Source organism: Giraffa tippelskirchi, chromosome 9, assembly GCF_054371585.1.
Source record: "Giraffa tippelskirchi isolate mGirTip1 chromosome 9, T2T-mGirTip1v1.2.pri, whole genome shotgun sequence".
In the NCBI taxonomy this organism is placed as follows: domain Eukaryota; kingdom Metazoa; phylum Chordata; class Mammalia; order Artiodactyla; family Giraffidae; genus Giraffa; species Giraffa tippelskirchi.
In genome coordinates, this window is record NC_137283.1 from 10,908,995 (window position 1) to 10,922,028 (window position 13,034).

The window sequence follows — 13,034 nt, forward strand, 5'->3', positions numbered from 1 at the left end:
GGCTGGGCAGTTCTTCTCTAGGAGGAAAGCACACTTGGTACCAGGCTAGGGGGTGGCTCGAGAGGCATCGTAGCACTTCAGAGGATGAGAAAATTCAGGATGCTGATTGACCTTAATCCAGGATGCCTGGGAGGAAAGTGAAATAGGAAGAGTACCAAGGGCTGGGGATTTGTTTGGAATGTGGACATCCAAGAAGGCAGAAGACAGGTGCTCAGGGTCAGGGTGGGTTTTCAGAGCTTGACATCTTATGGAACGTCTGCTCAGTGGCCGTGGCAGGACAGGAATGGTCACAGAAGTTTGAAGGTCCGAGAGTTGTGAAGCTGGGAGGTCCAGTGGTCTTGCTCATGGATGGGAGCATTTCCCAGGAGGATGACAGGAATTCTTTCGGAGAAGATTTTGAGACAGGTGCTAAGAGATTGGGTTCATGGACAGAAAGACTCCTCAGAGCAGGTTTGAGGGAGGGAGCTGGTAGAGTCCTGGTCTGGAGCAGCTGTGGGATTGCAGGGAGCTGATTGACCTGCTCTCCTAAGACCAGGAGCCTGAACCCCAAAAGAAGCCTCCCTTCGTGACCGTGGGGCTTTGCAGTCCAAAACTGGCAGAAGGAATGCTCCAGAAAAGGAGAAGGAATGCTCTGCAGACATTTCTTAGTGAAGGGACAAGATCATGGGGTACAGGTAAGTGGGTAAAAATATGAGAATTAGGGTTCTAATGAGAACAGGATCAAAAGAGAAGCAGGCTAGAAAGAGGAAAGGCTGAGCTGCAAAGGGGTGGCAATTTGTTTGCTGGTTTCCCAAAGGAAATGCTGAACTATATGTTTCCTTTTCTTAATCACAAAACAATATCGGCTCACTGCTGAGAGAACAGAAACTACAGATAAACGAAAAGTAAAAACGAGTAAACAAAAAGAATCATAAGAGCCACTCACAATCCCTGGGTCCTGGGAGCTTTTCCCGTTGACATGTTCTCCCATCCTGTTCCTGCTGCCGCAGATCCAGGTCAAGGCCTCACAGGCTCTAGAACAAGCTTGTCCTCGGGGTCACAGATTTCTCTTCCTAGCAAAGCTCCCAGGCTGACTCCCAGCCCTCCCATCCTGCCTCCACAGCCAGCTTCCCCAAACACCCCATTCCCACTTCCCTTTTCATCATATACCACGCCCCTGTCTGGCTTTCCAGGGCGTCTGTAACCTGGAACCATCTTACCTCCCAGACTCACTTCCAAACCCTTCCCTTTACTTAGACATCCTTTGTTTCCCTCCCAACTCACTTCCCCAACCTCCTCAACATCCGAGCCTTCATGATACCCACCCTTTCAGGATGGCCACCCTCAGATTCTCCCAGTTGTCAAGGCCCAGTGCCCTACTCCAGCCCATAATGACTGATCTTTGCCTTCCAGGTACTTGACTGACCACTCCTCCTAGGGCCTCATCAGTTCTGTGTCAGTTCACACTCAAGTATGAAAAGTACACTCAGATATACTTAGAAGGAAGCACAGGATTTAGAGCTGGGAGGAACCTTGGCCCCTGATCTTACTATTCAAGGGAGGCCAAGAGACAACCCTCTCAAAGTCAACCAGCAAGTTTTTCGTGGAGCTGAGACTGGAACCCTGATTCTCAGACCTGAACTCTCTGCATTGAATTAAATATTGCTTTCTAAATCGTTTCTCTGATGCCTGGACATGAGGCCCCAGAGACACAAAGCAGTGGTTATCAGTGATGAGAATATATCAGATTGCTAAAAATCCAGACTGCTAAGCCTGATAGGGAGAAACTCTGATTCAGTAGGTACAGGATAGGATGTGAGTATCTGCATTAAAACCAAATAAACAAAACTCTCTGGCTGATCCTGATGTAGAGAGCCCTCAGCTTACCCTTTGAGAAACAGAGCTCTTGTCTTTGGTTTTGCTTTCTTTGTTAAGTTCTCTGATATTTCCCTAAGCTTCCCATCTCAGAAGCAGGCTTGGGTAACCAGCCACCCACCCCATCCAGAATGTGACAGCAGCAGTCTGGTGCTGGGGCCTGTTCACCTTCTCAGGCCCAAACTGGCCTGGGCCCAAGCTCCTGTCTTCCTGATGTGCACGGCCATTTGGCCTCAGGAGCCAAGTTATTTTTCAAAGTCCTTGGAGGCATACCTTGGCAAAATGTTAAGTGTAGTGGAATTCTTTTGGAAGCATGCCCCTTGCCAGGGTGTTTCTGAGCACCTTCTGTAGCGTGGATGCCCGGGCTCTGGGTCCTGCCAGCTGTCTATGTCACAAGGCATCCATGTAAACCAAACCCAAGCGTGTACCCGGGCTCTCCAAGCCCCGGCACATGCAGCCGGGCCAGGCTGGCAGGAGAAGGAGCCATCTTCGTGGTGATGAGGGCCAGGCTCTGGGCATGCCACCTGCCTGGGCCTGTGCCTTGTATCTACCATTTCTAGCTACGTGACCTTTGACATCCCTTTGCTTCTGTTTCCTCATCTATAGAGAGTATAAATTATTATAAAGTTAATTATAATTATATTACAAAAAAATAAAAAGAATTCCTACCCCACAGGATAGGTGATGAAGGTAAAAAATTAATGCATGAAAAGCTCTTGAAACAGCATTTGGCACATAGTAAGTGTTCAGTAAGGGACTGCAGTTATTATAATTGTCTCATGAAAACTGTGATGAGATAATGAGACTTGCTGCTCTCCACCGTTATCAGTCCAAAAGTTATCAGTTGCCCCTTGTTGCATGAGCATAGATTAGAGGAATGACTAATAATGTAGTAATTGCTCTTCAAAATGCTGCCCTGGCCCTCGAAGACAATTAAAATATGCTAGGTATTTCCTAGCAATAAGGTCAAGCCTTGCATAATTTAACAGCTTGACAGCAGTTCAGCATTTGGGTGCTTTGGTAAGGTGGCAGTTATATAACAGGCTGCAACCACGCACATGAGCAGAGCCAGAGGTGGGGGAGAGGGTGCTTTGAAAAGATGTGTTAAGCACAGGAATGAAAGGTGTGGTAGACGAAGGACATGGCAACAGCTGCAGGCTCCAGAAAGTTTGGGTCTGGGGCATGCATACATGCTCTGTGCCATTTTGGCACATGTTGGCTTGAAAAACTTCTCCCGATGTTAACTATCAACCTACTGCCATTCGGGGGTATGAAATTTTGTCTTGTATTAGCCATATTGCAGGTGTTTTCTCACTCCTTGGTAATGTTTTAAGCTAAAAGTATGACTGCATCAATCTCTAAAGTGACACAAAGCTGAATCAATCTCTGAAATCATATGTTGATCAAATTTTTATGTAAAAATTCAACTTATAGTGTTGCCAAGTATCCCCTTCCTGTATCCGATTGCCATTCTAACCTTCCTTGGTGCTTCAGACGTAGTGGTTCCATCTTTCAGATTCTAAGTACAGGAGTGCCTAGGAGGGTGTTAGAAAGCGGATGCCAGTGGCTTATTTCTGTTTCAGGGTGAGAAATGCTAGTCTTATGAGTCCTTTTCAAGTGATCTCATGTGCTAACCACTAAAATACTTTTTAGACTGCCCTCTTTGAGTTGTGCAGTATTTCATTAAAAGAAGACTGACTTTAAAATAGACTGCTTGATGTTTGTCATGACATAAGGCTCAGAACCTCTAGAGACCAGAAAGTCAGTTTGTTTCTGGAACCGTCTTTAGACAAGGATCATCCTCATCTCCTCTGAGGACCCAGAATAGTTCATTGGTTGCCCACACTTTTCAGAGATAATGCTCAAACCAGGGTCTTTAGAGTCATGGATTGGGAGAGAGCTATGGGGACTGCCGTTAGCCAGGCCAGGCTGAAATCTTGCCTCAATAGGGCTCACTGGGGAGCCTGCTGTTTGCCTTAGTAAGAAGCTGCTGTACAGTAAGTTCCTGGGAATAAGTGAGGCCCAGAAAAGCCTTGTTGGATGGCAGTCTGTAACTTTACCTTAAGTCTTTTAAAATAAATAATTTTTAATATTTACAAATAAGAGCAAAATTTTAGATGAATATATTCGTTTTTATTGCTGCCTGTCCAAGCATTGTGGGAGGTCAGAGTGCTAGCTTGATGGCCAGGTGGCTGACAGTAGCTTGGAGGCCTTAGCCAGCTCTAATTTTCATTTATTCACCGAATACCAGCTTAGTGCAGGCCATGGACTACACTGTGCTGTAGAGGAAGGATGATGGCTGGAAAGTCACTGAGCATGTACGTGTAAGGCCTTATTTTGAATACCAAACTGTTTGATATTTTTCATAATAAAGTTTTTTAAAAGCGAGCTAGCATATTTGATAATAAGGAGACCTTGAAAAATGAAAAATATAACTAGCTTAAATGCTTTTTAAATATAATAGAAAGGTTAGAAAACAAAATCAGGTTGCTTCCAAAAGGCAAAGTGAAAAGATGCAGTGAGAGAAAATAGGGGAGAAATAGTAAATTAAAAATTTTGGTGATGCATCTAGGAGTTTGAATATCTGAATAGGAGTTCCAAGGTGAGAGAAGGAAATTATCAAAGAAGTAATACAAGAAAAATTTCAGAACTGAAGGTCGAGGAACTTTCAATCCAGAGCCCAGCACAGTGAATGAGAAAAATTACCCTTCTCTGGACACACTGTCATCAGCATTCACAACTCCAGAAACAACGAATTGTAACAGCTTTGAGAGGCAGATGAATCACAAACAAAAGAAGGCAAATCAGAATGCCGTCAGAGCTCTTAACATTAGCACTGAAAGCTACGCTACAAGACAAAAGAACAAAGGCACCAAAATACTGAGGGAAAATTATTTTGCATCTAGAATGTTATGCTCAGCCGAATTTTCAATGAAGTATGAGGATACAACAAAGACATTTCTAAATCTGCAAGGACTTGAAATTTTGCTTCCTGTGGATCCTTTTTTAGGAAACAGCCAGAATACTTCAGCAAAATGAGAAAACGAAAAGGAAAGAGAACTAGAACCCAGAAGGCAGGGAACCAACACAGGAAAACAACCCGGGGGGCCGAATATATATGAAATAGGCCCAGCTACTTTGAAATTCACAGATTATCTGATGTACTTGACTGTGTGGAAAATAATATTTGTATATATATTGATGGTTCACTTACAGTGTCTGGAAAAGCCTGAATATAAACGCATAGAAAATTAAGCAAATGAAACAAAGAGAGAAGTGTTAACTCCAAGGGAAAAAAATTTTACAAGGGGAAAAAAAAATAAACTCCTTGACTTTTCAGTTCCTTGTCATAATAATGTAAAGGAAGAGCTGTGGCAGGTGGTATAAAAGAGCTAAGACATAGGCAATTATAACAGGAAGTTAATAGGTGAAGCGTAACTAGATAAACCAAGAAATGGCCTTATTAACATATTACTTGAGTTTTTAAAAAAGCTAAAAGCATTGAAAGTGTTTGCCTCAAGGTACTCTGTTTTGGTTTCAGCATTTTTGAGCAGTTTGATTTAAACCATGTGTTTTTGTTTGCTCTGAGAAAAATGAAAATTAATGAAAAGGAGAAAAAAGTCGAAAGTTTGACCATCAGTGGGAAATTTCAAGCCTGCATCATCCAAGTGTTTGTTACCACAGGCATCAGTGGCGTGGCTGATGGGAGCACACAGACAGTCTCTGTCGGATCCAGGCTCTCTGTCTCCAAGTTTCTTAGCACGGGACAACCTTCCTGTCCATTGGCAGGTGACCGGACCATCTCCTGCCAGAGTCATACCAAGTTTCAAGTGAGGTTATGAGGCTGAGCAGGAGTGTATGCATTATAACAGGAAGGGAGGAAAGAGGAAGGAAGGAAGGAGAAAATCCCCTTCATAGATGGATTTAGAAAACGATTTGCCACTTTACTATTGAGCCAGCTTCAGGGAAATTCTATCTGAAATGCACCAACCAGCTAAATACAGCATCAGGTGACAATTCTACTTCTTGACCATGTGAAGCTGCTGGGGTGACTCAACATGCGTTTGTCTGCCAGCCCCAGGGAGCAGTGGGTACACCTGGATATCCCATCCCCACCCCGGATCCAGGTTGGAGTTGGAGTGTGGTGCTAAGGGTTCTTTATGGCCTGACCCAGTGATCTACCCAGAGAAAACAGAATGGACCAGGGTCCCCCCCACCCACACCCCTCATCCAGGGGGCGCCTCTCCATCTATCATCACTGCTGCCCAGAGGTAGCTTATCGTAAGTCTGAGGCCTATCCCAGTCCAGACTAATCCATATCTGGGCTCTCTGCCTGAGTCTCGTTGGAGTTGGACCACTGAGGCTATAGTGATGTTAGTGATAATCAGGCAGCTGTCCACTTGTTATACGCTACACTCCTGTAGAAGTGATTGCTTTCTCGACTCCTCCACACAGGTGTGCAGGGCACCAGGCCAGCCATAAGCAAGGACACAGCTGTCTGTGTTGACTGGTCTGCATCGAAACCCAGTCTGTCCTCTTCTGCCCCGGGCCTGCAGGCCATTTTATAGGGAAACCATTGTTCCAGAGTCCTAGTTGGGAGGACCCCTTGCACTCTCAATTAGTTGTGGTTTAACCTGTTTGTGGAAGTGTTTTCCTTTGAACAGAACATCTTTCTTTTACCTTCCAGGTAGTGAGCCATTTTTTAAAATCTTGATTGTTTATTATAGAAGTAATGCATGCTTGTAATAGATTGAATCAATATAAAACTATGTTAGGAAAAGGATGATACATATGTATGTACAACTTTGTACAACATATATACATGTATGTATACATACATGTATGTTCATAGACAACTATGATTGCACATATATGGTTATCCAGTAAAAACAAGATCTTATGCAATGCAACTTGTTTGTTATTGTGACATAACTTATAGACACCTTTTAAAAAAATTTTATTTATTTATTTTAATTGAAGGGTAATTGCTTTACAGAATTTTGTTATTTTCTGCCAGATACCAATATGAATCAGCCATAGGTATACATATGTCCCCTCCCTCTTGCATCTCCCTCCCATCTGCTTCCCGATCCCACCCCTGTTGGTTGTCACAGAACCCCTGTTTGAGTTCCCTGAGCCATACAGCAAATTCCCATTGGCTATCTATTTTACATATGATATTGTAAGTTTCCATGTTACTCTCTCCTTACATCTCACCCTCTCCTTCCTCCCCCACCCCTGTCCAGTGTCCATAAATCTGTTCTCTATGTAGATACCTTTTTATGTCCTATAATTCTGCCTCTTTCTCAGAAATATTCTTTATACTGATGTACCCTGGTTTTTCCAAGTCCCCTATTGATGAACATTTATTTAAATCCCCCCCAGACTTTTGATATTAATATTAGTGTTGCAATAGCAGCCTTAACCCTGAAGTCAGACCACCTTATTTGGATCCTAGATACTCCATTTACTTACTTTATAACCTATAGCAAGTTATTTAAACTCTTTAAGTCTCAGTTTCCTAATCTGTAAAATCCTCGCAATGTCCCTACCCTAAAAAAAAAAAGCTAAGTGAGATAATATGTATAAAACTACTTAGCATATTATCATAATGATAACATTTATTGAGCACTTACTGTCAGCCAAGCACTGTGTGGGTAAACAAATACTATACTATTTCACACATGAGCCTTATAACAAGTATTTTAATATCTGCAAAGGCAAGTCCTTCATCATTATTATTAAAATAACATTAACTATTCCTCTGCATTTACTCCTCCAGGTAAATTTTTTAAATCAACTTTCCACCTACCTCCCATCAATATGACAAGCTTTTTTTTTTTTTTTTAATCCAGTTGGAGTTTTGAAGGGTATCTCTACTTTTGAAAGTTGCCAGAGTAGAAAGACCCTTGGGCTATGTCAAAAAGAACTGGGTGGTCTTGTGGTGGCCCTCCAAAGCCACATGACCATGGGCAGTCCATTTAAATGCTCAGCTTCCCTACCTGTAGAATAGGAGGGATGATCCTTACAGGATGAAGGGGGAGGATATTGTAAGAAAGTTCTGGAACAGGGCCTGACACTTCATAAATATGTAACAAATGTACTTGCGGCTGAAGTGGATATTTGTACTTTATCTTCCCGTCCTTTGTCATCAGCACCATTTTCAGCAGCAGCTCGAAGATGATCTGCAGTGAAAAGAGTCTGTGTCAGAACAAGAGCAGCAGTGAGCAGGCAGGATGAAGTCTCAGGCCCCCGCTTCCTGTGCAAGGCGAGCTGAACATTTACGACCCGTTGAAGATTAGTCAAAAGGGAGGAAAGGGAATTGGGACAAACATAGACTGTTCCGTCGTGCCGGCATGTGCCACCAACCGTGGAGTGGACTTCCTGCTGCAGGACACATCTGACCTTTGGAGAGGCACTGTCTGGGTGAGGCTGCCCTTTAGCAGGACAGAACACAGCTGTTGTTTAGATATCAGAGGCTAGTTAATAACTGTGTTTGGCAGTCAGCTTGGGAAGTTTAACAGTTTGAAAAACAGTCCGCTTCTAGGTTTAAGTAAGGCCAGCATAAGGGAATCTTTGTGTTACCAACAGGTTATTTGGTAATCCTTTGAACAAAAATGAACACTTAGCAGCTTTAAAAAGTATGGAGGGAACTCGTAAAAGCCAGAGCAGATGTGCAGGCAAGGGTCACACTTCCAGTACTCTCTGGGGAACAGTTTCTGGACTAACACGTCCAACAAATGTGTTAATTCAGGTTGAGATTTCTAAGGCAAATATTGACTCAATCACAGCATTTGCAGTTAATTCTCAACTTGAATGTGCCCTTTCAGAATACCTTTGCCTGGCTGTTTTCTTTCCTTGTGTGTGATAGTTTGCCCACCCTTCACTTTGAACCTTAAGCAGGTGAGTTTTTTAATGACCAGTTCTGCATTCTTTCTCTAGGCTTTGAATAATGTATAGAGGAATAACTATAACTATTTCTTCATTTTCCTAGTGGCATAATTGTGGGAAAGGAGGGAAGAGAAGAGACAGTTTAGACCAGGAAATCCTAGCGGAATGTAAATGATTCCCAGTCTTAGGTCAGATTACATAAAAATAACTTCTTACCCACTATTCAATATTAAAGGAAAAACTGAGGTTGTTTTGTTTTGTTTTTTCCTCCCCTCAGTTCACTTGATACTCCAGTTCCTGTTAATTTAGAAACATGTGTCTTACGGTTTCGTTGAATTGGTGTGCAAACTGCTGCTTGGCTAACCAAGTTTTAGTGTAAAATAGAAAGTGTTGACTAAAAGATATGACAGATATACCATACAGTTATTTTACCTTAGTGTTGAAAGATATTTTCACTGGATATAGAATTCCAGGTTGAAAGTTTTTTCTCCAGATGCTGCTGTACCATCTTTTGGCTTCCTTGATTTCTGATAAAAATTCAGTGGTTCCTGGAATCATTGTTACCTTTATATAATGTAGCATCTTTCTCTGGCTGCAGTCAAGATTTTTTCTTTATCTTTTGTTTTCTTTACATTTATCCTGCTTGGTGTTCATGAAGCTTTCTGAATCTGTAATTTAGGTTTTATAACAAATGTGGAGAATTCTCAGCCATTATTTCTTCAAATATTTTCCTATTCTATTCTTTCTTATTTTTCCTTCTGAAACTTCAGTTACATGTGTGGCAGACTTTTTCATGTTGTCCTACAGATTTGATGTTCTGTTCATTTTCTTGTTCAGTCTTTTTTTTTTCTTCTTCAGGTTGGGTCATTTCTGTTAGTCTGTCTTCAGATTCATTGACTCTTTAATTTTCTCCATTCTGTAAGCTCATCCAATGATTTTTTTTGAAATTTTTATATATTATTTTCTTTAATTTTAGAACTTCCAGCTTGTTCTCTTTTGTTGTTTCTTTATCCCTGCCACAGTTTCCTATATATTTCACTTATTCTTTCAGGCCATTGAACATAATTATGATAGTGCTTAAAAATTCTTATCTGTTCATTGTAACATCTGGGTTATCTTGGGACCACTACTGATTGTCTTTTTTCTTGAGGTCAGGTTGCATCTTGCTTTATTTTTGTATATGTAATAATTTTAGAGTGTATTTTTAACACTGTACTAGTATGAATACTATGTCTTCCCCTATATTCTTCTGAAGAAGTTTATGGGGTGGGGAGATTGTTGTTTATTTTGGGTTTTGCCGTAGCTCTCAATTAATTGGTTGAACTAAAGCCACAAACTCTGTCTCTTGGCTCATAACTGAGGAGCACCTCAATTCTTGGCTCAGTTATTTTATCTTTAACCAGGTTGCTCAGAGTCTGCTCTATACATGCCTGGTTCAGGAGTCAGCCAGAAATGGGGCATAGTGTTAACACTGAATTTGAGTCTCTCTTTGGCTCTATACTTTCTATGATTTTCTTTTTACTTTCCAGTATCTGTAGTTGTCTCGAAATCTCTCCAGTTGTCTCGAAATCTCTCCCCCAAGGACTACATGCTTTCTATTGGAGTTTAGCCATCTAGCATGGCATTGACTGCAGTCTGCAGTCTGCCACCAAGCTCAGACCCATAAAATTGAGAAACACATGTAAATCTTTTCCCTTCTTCCAGGTGTTAGCCTTCTTCTAGAATACGCCTGCTTTTTTGTCTTTCCACAGTGCCTTCAGGTAGTTGTTTTTTGTATATTTTTCTCTAGAGATTGTAGTTATTTTCTCTAGGGAAACTAGTCCAGCAGGAGCTTACTTGGCCATACCAGAAGTAGAACCAAAAATATACTTTTTAAAGAACATTTAAATGCAAGCTGCTCCATCCCATAATTAGTTCAGATTAGCAAGTTTGAAAAATATAAGTAGAGAAAAACATGGAACTGGAAAACTTCTAGAGGAAACTGTTATTTATAGGGTCTTGGTGAACAGCAAACTACTATTAATACACAGATAAGCAACATAGTTCATTGTAGACTTCAACATATTAATGAGATACCAAAAGCTGCTTTGTAAGTGTTTTCATCAGAACTTTTCACTTCATTCTGGTGAAGTGAAGGTTGCCATGCAGTAACTTATTGTACATACCAAATCACATTATTAAAGGAAGAAACAAAAAAATTTCTCTATCAGAGTTGGAGCTTTGTCCACTGTCAGAAAATGATAGAACAATTATACAGAAAAAAATCAAAGTAAAAGTATAGATGAATGCATAAACAAAATCGATATAGAATACTACATTCAACAGCAGCAAAATGCACATTCTTTTAAAATGCACACGGTGTGTTTACCAAGTTGGTCAAAGTTGTGGGCCGTAAAATAAGTCTCAATAAAGTTTAAAAGTTTGAAATATGTAGAGAATATAGGATATCCTCCGACCACATGGAATTAAATTGGAAATCTATAACAGAAATTTATCTAGGGAAATGCCCAAATACTTGGAAATTCAACAACACACCGTGTATATAATCCATGTTTTTTATTTCAAAGAAGAAATCACAAGGTATTAGAAACTGTTTATAACTAGATGATAATGAAAATATAGCACATCAGAATTTGTAGGATGCAGCTAATGGAGCTTGTAGAGGGAATTTTATAGTTTTAAATATTTGTATCAGAAAAAAGAAGGGTCTTAAATGTGCTGTCCAATAGCACTTTCTGTGAGGATGGAAATGTCCTGTATGTATGTTGTCCAATCTGGTAGCCACTCACCATGTGTGACTATTAAGTACCTGAAATGTAATTAGTATAACTAGGGAGTTAAATTTTTAATGTATTAGTTTAATTTAGATTTAGATACCCATATATGGTTATTGGCTACCATATTGGATAACACTGGTTTAAAAATCAGTAACTGAAGGTTTCCTCTTAAGAAAAGTACACAATATGAGTAATAAGAAGGATACAATAAAGATAAGCACATAAGTCAGTGAAGTAGAAAGTAGATCAAGAATAAATAGAGAAAATCCATAAATCCAAATACTTGGTCTTATAAAAGATCAATGAAATTTGTTAAGTATAGAGAAAACACAGATTACCAATATCCAGGATAATAGAGGGACTACAAACATTGGAAAAATAATGGAATATTATAAACAACTGTATGCCGAAACATTAAACAATTTAGATGAGCTATACAAATTCTTTAAAAAGTACAGCTCATCAAAACTAACACAAGATAACACAGAAAGTCTGAATAATTTTGTGTCTATCTAAAAAAAAAGTCGAATTCAACATCAAAAACCTTCTCACAACAATTTTGAACTCTCAGACAATGTTGGAAGGAATATAAAATAGTATAGTCACTTTGGAAGAAAGTCTGGTATTTCTTATAAAACTATATACCTCTTTGACTCAGCGATGCTATTCATAGCTATGTCTGCAAGGGAAAATGAAATATATATTAACAAACACAAGTAAAGCCTAGGTGTCCCCATCAATAGGAAAATGGATAAGCAAACAATAGGATATTTATACAATACTAATACTATACTAAGTCACTTCAGTCGTGTCCGACTCTGTGCGACCCCATGGACAGCAGCCCACCAAGGCTCCTCTGTCCATGGGATTCTCCAGGCAAGAATACTGGAGTGGGTTGCCATTTCCTTCTCTGATTTATACAATAGAATACAATTTAGCAATATTAAGGAGAAAAGTACATTCATAAGGTGCAAGAACACTTAGAAACTAAAAAAATGCTGAGTGAAATTGTTAAACAGGCAGAACTAATCCATGATGGAAAAAAAGTCAAAACAGTGATTCTTTATGGAGGAGTAAGGGGGTTTTAGTCAGGTGTATATATTTGTGTAAACTCAGTGAATGTACACCTCCCACTTGGTTACTTCATTGAATGTAAATTTTACCTCAAAAAAGTTATATTGAGCTGAAATTTATAGGTAAAGTCTGACATCTGTAGTTTACTTTGAAATACATCAGAAAGATTAGATGGATTGATGGATGAACAAGAAAATGAATGTATACATAGATATATGATAAAGCAAGTATAGTACGATGTTAGTGGTAGAATCTAGGTGGCTGACCATGTTTATTTATAAGTATTTAAGTATTTATTTAAACATACTTCATTGTCTATATGAAATTTTTCCTAATGTTAAGGAGAAAAAGTACAGGAAAAGTATGCTTTTAATTCCATGTACACATAGTAGGGCTTCCCTTATGGCTTAGCTGGTAAAGAATCTGCCTGCAGTGCGA

General features: G+C 40.0%; 2 protein-coding genes across 8 annotated transcripts in view; both read left to right on the forward strand.

Annotated features, from left to right (window-relative positions):
* ITGA9 (integrin subunit alpha 9) overlaps nt 1-13,034 on the forward strand; it is a 435,888-nt gene that overhangs the window by 420,156 nt on the left and 2,698 nt on the right. The window contains exon 28 of one of the 4 annotated variants that reach the window (XR_014064603.1): nt 8,010-8,280. The exons of 2 other annotated variants lie outside the window; for them this stretch is intronic. The gene's annotated coding sequence lies outside the window, so the exon portion shown is untranslated. Of the gene's footprint in view, nt 1-8,009; nt 8,991-13,034 lie in introns of those variants that run through there. One more of the 4 variants, XM_081527248.1, reaches the window with a different exon arrangement.
* CTDSPL (CTD small phosphatase like) overlaps nt 1-13,034 on the forward strand; it is a 126,357-nt gene that overhangs the window by 26,564 nt on the left and 86,759 nt on the right. The window lies entirely within an intron of this gene.